This window comes from Diaphorina citri, unplaced genomic scaffold (assembly GCF_000475195.1).
Source record: "Diaphorina citri unplaced genomic scaffold, Diaci psyllid genome assembly version 1.1 scaffold470, whole genome shotgun sequence".
NCBI lineage: Eukaryota > Metazoa > Arthropoda > Insecta > Hemiptera > Psyllidae > Diaphorina > Diaphorina citri.
Genome location: NW_007377905.1, coordinates 330718 through 338301, shown reverse-complemented (window position 1 = coordinate 338301; position 7584 = coordinate 330718).

The window sequence follows — 7584 nt, the reverse complement described above, 5'->3', positions numbered from 1 at the left end:
TTGAATCGAAGCGATACTTTCCGAGATACAAGACGTTTGCCTCTTACCCTGTCTACGATGTTAGGTCCCGACCCACATTCCAATTCCCCCGAAGTAGACTACCAACACTACCATCAACCACACCACTGAGTTTGATTCCTTATGGTTTCCTTCCTCATACAAACCCAGCAAACCTGTTACCAAATGTAGAAGCTACTTCACTCCGAGTAGATTCAACATACTCCACTACCCAGAACTTTCCTACAACCACCTTACCTACCACGCCACAGTTTGGAGAAATCCTGTCCATGAGAGTATCCACCTCAGTGACAAACAGTCACCGGCAAGGAGAACATGAGCTTCACACAAACTATCCTGAGAAACCTCAGGTCCGCGAGTCCACGACTGAATTGTATCATGAGGCAACAGTGCCTTCCACACTGAAACCTGATGACTATGTTCAGAATCATAATACAGTCCTGGACACACAGACCACTCAGAGATACAACGTTGAAACATCACCAGTCACTCCGAGAACACTTGGCATCATCGCTTTCTACAACATGGACAGCAGTAGCGATACAACACAGCTTGTGACCACTACCTCCGCCACATTAGTCAATCCTAATGATCTCACTAAGTCAAGAAGTATGGATTACTATTCATACCAAGAAGTTGAAAATCATGTTCCAACAGAGAAACCGTCTGTCGATTTTCAAACCAAATCGGACGAGCAACCATCAGAATCAAAAGCCGTGACAACGCGGATACTAGCAGAGTATCTGCCTACACCAGAACAGAACTATGAGGTTAGTGAAGAAGATAGTGTAAGGAGTAACGGCAGAATACATGGCGTTCAAACAACAACCTCAACTGAGAAGACTTTTGAGATTTCAGATGAAGCCAAGGCGGAGGCGGATAGAAGAAAGTCCAGTTATGTAGTGGAAGGTAGAAACTACAAGAAATACAGGGTGGAGGAGGAGACATCAGACGGGTTCATAGTGGGAGAATACGGGGTGTTTAGTCATAATGATGGAAGCATGAGAGGGGTACGATATACCGCTGAAAGTAATATAAATCCTAGACTTATTTATAATGCTTTGCTGAAATTCCTGTCTCTTCAATAGTTCATTGACTACTAAACAAAACATCACTATTTGCTCAAACCTATACTCTCATCGTGTATCTGTAAATGGGTTGGGAGATTAATTTCATAATGAGTCTACATGAAGGAAGAATTGAGTCTATTGAGCAGACATAAATTTATTATCATTTTAAATAAGTTCCTTTATTGAGCTTACTGTAGGTATGGTGCCAATTTCAGATCAATGTTTTTAAGGTAAACACTAACACAAGTTTAGTGTAGTGTTTTGTAGTGTTTATAGCACTACCACATGTCATTAAATTCTTATGATCTATTATTGGAAATGTCAATTAGAGAGATAAATAATAAATAATTATTCTATGCATTAAATACTTTCCTTAAGTACCTACTTGCCTTAACGTTTTCTATATTTTCATCAAATAAATATATCATCCTTTCTCTTGCTCTCCTATTTTTTAATTTTATTTACTATTGTGTTTATTACCACTTCTTGTTGTTATTTGATCCCTAGCACCTTTTATAGTTATACGAATCGAAGTAGTAGGCGATTCCGACGTGCTATTTTTATGAGCCTCAATAATGATATTCAATTGACGTAGCTATATGCTAGTGAATTCTACTGAATTACTGATAGTACCTACATATGTACCTATAAGAAATCCAATTCAAAAATTAATTCTTATTCCTAGTTTTGTAGTTTTCTTCACAAGCTAACAAGGTGTCAATATTATTTCAAGAGTAAGACGGAAGGCATATTATGTTGTTCTTTGTCCCAGTGAAATTACGTTGGCAATTTTAGATCTAGTTTAAGCAAACAATGCATTGGATACTCTATTCACATATACACCTTCACAATACCGGCATCTCCAAGAGAGTCCCCAAGGCCTTTGACATTAAGTTCAAGTAATGGATTCCTTGCAGGATGATTTTTGATTGATTGAAGATTAATTCAACATCGTGTCGTGTATAGTCCATCCATCACGAAATGATGATAAATCTCTGTTTTCGCCGTACTGACGCGAGATTTCTTTGCGGAACTTTATGCAAATCTTGGTTCGAAACAAATGGGCTATGCGTTGAGCGTTTGCAATACTGCATGAAAATGATGGCTCTGTCTATTTCTATAGTGTGACATAAGGTTGTATGAGAGCCTAATATGTCTTTCCGAGACTTTGATATGGTACCGAATACAGTTGCAAGATATGCACTCATATGCATGGGAAACCCAGAGGAAACTCTGTTCAAGGTTAAATGGGGGTTGTCGGGACACATTGGTATTTTAATTCATGTCATCAATCAAACTTGGATTAAGACAGGTAGCCAGGTGGGGTATGTACATTGTAATAACTCCATCCTCTCATTGCTCGCCTGCACCATTAACATTACTTCCGTAATCTGAGCTTGACATTTAGAGAAAAACTCGCGAGTCCAACACATAAATAGATTGCAACGTTGCCAGAGACTCGTATAGCGGTAAAACCGGCCATATAGATAAATATATGTTAATCTGTGTGGGTACACCAGCTTGGATAAATATCGTTTGTTGTCCTGAAGAAATGGTCTCGTTCATTAGCCCATGAGAGCCGAAGCCTACATTAAAGTCACACCAAACTTGACCAAACATTCACTCTTTTCCGCTGATATCTCAGTCGCTCCACGTCAGAGTGTATCGGGGATTTGTCTATTAGTTAGGTAACAAAATTTCCTACTATTTTCAATATTATTTGATATATTTACTCTGTACCGGTCCGGAGTTAGAAGCGGTTAAATTTCAGCAAGATCCAACGAAGAAGAAAAAAGTTCGGCTCATATATGGGTTAAGAAGATTATGAGTATGATATTGTGAATCATATGAATATGGTCATTGGCTCTTCTTGATCCTTCTGTTTTGGTTGCCGCCGCGTTATTCTTGGCTTGGCTCTATACATAGGTCCTGATATTGGCACAGTTTAAAGAGAAGTCAAACAAACTTGTTAATTAAAAGATTATTTTAATGGGTAGGTACAGCATCTGGTTAGTGATCTATCTATCATCTATTATATTCAAGTGGTGCTCGTAGTCATATGGTGTAGTCGTGGTGGAGTCATATGCACCATGGTTAGTGATCTAAATATGTTGAGTGCTCCTAGCTGGGCATTTCTTGACTTTAATTCAAACGACCATGCTCGTTCATAGTTTAGCTTATACGGTTTTTCACAACCTGGGCTAGTCTATTCTTAGGTATACTTACTTCCAAATTACACAAATATGTAGATACCTCCATGATTATCTAGAGGGGTACGATATACCGCTGAAAGTAATATAAATCCTAGACTTATTTATAATGCTTTGCTGAAATTCCTGTCTCTTCAATAGTTCATTGACTACTAAACAAAACATCACTATTTGCTCAAACCTATACTCTCATCGTGTATCTGTAAATGGGTTGGGAGATTAATTTCATAATGAGTCTACATGAAGGAAGAATTGAGTCTATTGAGCAGACATAAATTTATTATCATTTTAAATAAGTTCCTTTATTGAGCTTACTGTAGGTATGGTGCCAATTTCAGATCAATGTTTTTAAGGTAAACACTAACACAAGTTTAGTGTAGTGTTTTGTAGTGTTTATAGCACTACCACATGTCATTAAATTCTTATGATCTATAATTGGAAATGTCAATTAGATTCAGCTAAATCCTATTATTGATTTCAATTCTGGTAAACCCCGCTCTAAGGAGATGCGACAAGGCAATAAAGACTAGGAAAATCCGTTTTTTATAACACTTTGTTGCCCCTAAAGTTCACTAGACGTTCTCACTAGTCACTCTCACCACGGAATCTACTGGAATAAAGGCGTCCTAATGTAGAAATGAGTTTTATATGGCAACGTTCTCTAGGAGACAGTACAGGGACAGGGACGAGAGAAGGTGAGGTCGAGGACCTGCAGATTCCAAAACTGCAAACCGTCAGGGGTTCTAGAATGGACTGTCAACACTACTAATATTTACCTTACATCCATTGCAGCTGCAGAAACATCCAATTTATGCTACTAAGGCCAGCCACTCTCTATCAGGTGTAGGTACCTCTCAGGTTTACCCGATAGTGAGTGGCTGGCCTAGGGATAATCGGGGTATAGCTAATTTCCGGCTTTATCCTGGACTCCTTGACCATAGTCATAGTTGGTAAAGAAACAAGTTGGTAAAGAAACAAGAGGGAGACTGAGGAGGACTGGAAGTAGATTTTTAACCGAGGGGACTCCAGTTCGAATCTCGACAGAGTCATAAAATAATGGAATCAGGGAAATCCCATTTGAAAGATCTAATTGCACACAGATCAATTTTTTTTTTGCAAAACTTCAGCCTGAAAATCGCTTGAAGTCTTGAATTTGCTGGTACCTATTTTCTCGCCACAACCCGGCCTGTTTTCCAAGATGGCGACTGTGATAAGCCAACTTCACATGTTAGACCATGCTGGAAATTTCTCCACATACTATAATAGTAATAATAATAATAATAATTATAATAAACCGTTTCGTACAGTAACTGTTAAGATTTCCAAGATGGCGACTGTGATAAGCCAACTTCACATGTTAGACCATGCTGGAAATTTCTCCACATACTATAATAGTAATAATAATAAACCGTTTCGTACAGTAATTGTTAAGGAATGCACTTCTTCTGATGCGTTACTCTAGAATTCCTGACCTGATGGGAATGCTGATCAGATAACGCCCACAACAAAAACACAACCGAATAATTGGCTCTTCAACCTTTTGGCTTGGGTTGAATCTCGGGGCGTCTGACAAACGAGTAGAAGGGCAACTGCCCGCGAAAGATTTTTTTTTACAAGTAGGTAGTTATTTTGCTATTTCTATTTCAAATACCAGCACTCATTCCTGTGAGGGATTACAAGCCATTGCGGTAGTCAGGTAGTCTGTAGAGTAGATCGTTTCTTTCTTCTTCTTTTTTAAACTTTCGATTTATTCGTTCTATTAGTTCGTTAATGTTCGTTCACACAGCGCTTTACGTATAGTTCAGTGCCCCAGAGTCAGGTAGTCTGTAGAGTAGATCGTTTCTTTCTTCTTCTTTTTTAAACTTTCGATTTATTCGTTCTATTAGTTCGTTAATGTTCGTCTACACAGCGCTTTACGTATAGTTCAGTGCCCCAAAACTTTATGCTACTCTAACAGGTAAAGTGCAAGGTGCATGGTGCATCAATGTGCACTCTGAAGGTGTGAATTATTTTGTTTAATAATTATCATTCAGATCTACGAATAATATTATAAATTATAATTTAGAAACTTATGTTTTTTAAATAGGTATTTATAATTCAGATAGCCAATGATGTTCATGATAGCCTGAGGGCAAGTTTACCCTTGCAAGGTGCAAATATGAATAATCTAATAACTAATAGTGATGTTCATAGAACAATAATGTAAAATGTAAAACATTCTATGTTTACTAAATTAATTACCTAAATAAACCACCAATGGGTACCTATAGACACATACATATGTAGGTATCCGGGTAAATTATTTCTAAACGTTTTTAAAGCTCTAAAAAAGCCGTGATTAGATATCTAATACCGGTGTAAAGATACATTTTCTGAAATTAAACATTTAAACATTAACCCATGAAAGACCCATTTTGTCAAATGAAGAACACACTCAACCCATTGTGACCCGAAAGACATGATAATGACTTTCATGTGTTTGATGATGAAAATCTTCCAATATTCTTCCTCCACCAATGGGAACAAAGCTTCCGGGCCGCCTTATAAACTGAAAAATGCTGCCAATGGAAAGGCTCCGTCGAAAATCCCCCGGGCCATTGGTGGCGTGGGGGTGAATCGAGGTGAAAGTGGGACGGAGGAGCCGTCAAAATTGGCGGCGGCGCCGAAGAAAAGATTTCATAAGTTGCGAAAGATTCGGAACAAGATCAGGAAGTTTGGAAGATATGACAACAGTGGTAAGTTACATGGGAGTGTGTTGGATTAATTTATCGATTTCAACCCACTTGGCATAATACCGCTAAAATTCTACTATGTAAATGCAATTTCTTTGTGTTATTATGTAATTATGTCACAACTTTGGTGCTCCCTGCAGCATTGTAGGATTTTTCCCAATAAGTATCTCAATAATCCTAACAACCAATGTTTACCTACCATGCTGGCACCGGTCGCTATGCGCATTTACATGTCATAGCTACTCATTTTCCTCACGAGGCTGAGTGGGCCCCGCAACAGCCAGTCACGGGATCAATCATTTGCATGATACAAATTTCTTGACCCCGCCGGGAATCGAACCCGGGTCTCCCGCGTGCAAGGCGAGTGCAGTGACCACTACGCCATGGGAGCTGACTTTTTTTTTTTCTTATATCCAGGTTTCCACTAAATCCAGTTTCTTGTAGAGACAGGAATTGCAGTTCATAATGTTGACTTTTAGACAAATTCTCTTATATAAAGGTACGATTTAAGCATTACGAATTCTCATTACGAATTCTCTTATATAGAGGTCCAAGGTGCAAGAATTCTCTTATATGTATACTTAGAGGTAAATCGTTACCTCGGGTCAGAAAAAAATTCTCTTATATCCAGGTTTCTCTTATATTTCTTCTCTTATATTATCCAAGTTTTGGCTCAAAAATGAAGGGCCCAGAAATTTTTCTCTTATATCCAGGATTCTCTTATTTCCAGGATTCTCTTATTTCCAGGTTCGACTGTACAAAGGAAAAAGACGTTTTTTTTGGTTTAAAGCCGCAAAAAAAAAAAAAAAAAAAAAAAAAAAAAAAAAATCTTTCGCGGGCAGTTGCCCTTCTACTCGGTTGTCAGACGCCCCGAGATTCAACCCAAGCCAAAAGGTTGAAGAGCCAATTATTCGGTTGTGTTTTTGTTGTGAGTGTTATCTGATCAGCATTCCCATCAGGTCAGGAATTCTAGAGTAACGCATCAGAAGAAGTGCAATTACTGTACGAAACGGTTTATTATTATTATTACTATTATAGTATGTGGAGAAATTTCCAGCATGGTCTAACATGTGAAGTTGGCTTATCACAGTCGCCATCTTGGAAAACAGGCCGGGTTGTGGCGAGAAAATAGGTACCAGCAAATTCAACCCTTCAAGCGATTTTCAGGCTGAAGTTTTGCAAAAAATTGATCTGTGTGCAATTAGATCTTTCAAATGGGATTTCCCTGATTCCATTATATTTTTAAGACGCTGTCGAGATTCGAACTGGAGTCCCCTCGGTTAAAAATCTACTTCCTTAAAACCTGTACAACTATGACTATGGTCCAGGATAAAGCCGGAACGCCGATCACTCAAACTCATCCCAGAGCTGAAATCACCCCCCGCGACATCAGCCGGCAGACATTTCCTATTCACCGCCGCCCTATTCTCCAGGATCTGCTTAAACAGCTTCCCCTCCTCATCAGGGATCTGCGCATTCCTATCGAGTATCTTGTTCAGCGCCCTCTCCCTCATTTCATTCCGTGTCTTCCTCATCTGGATATCCATCTCTTCC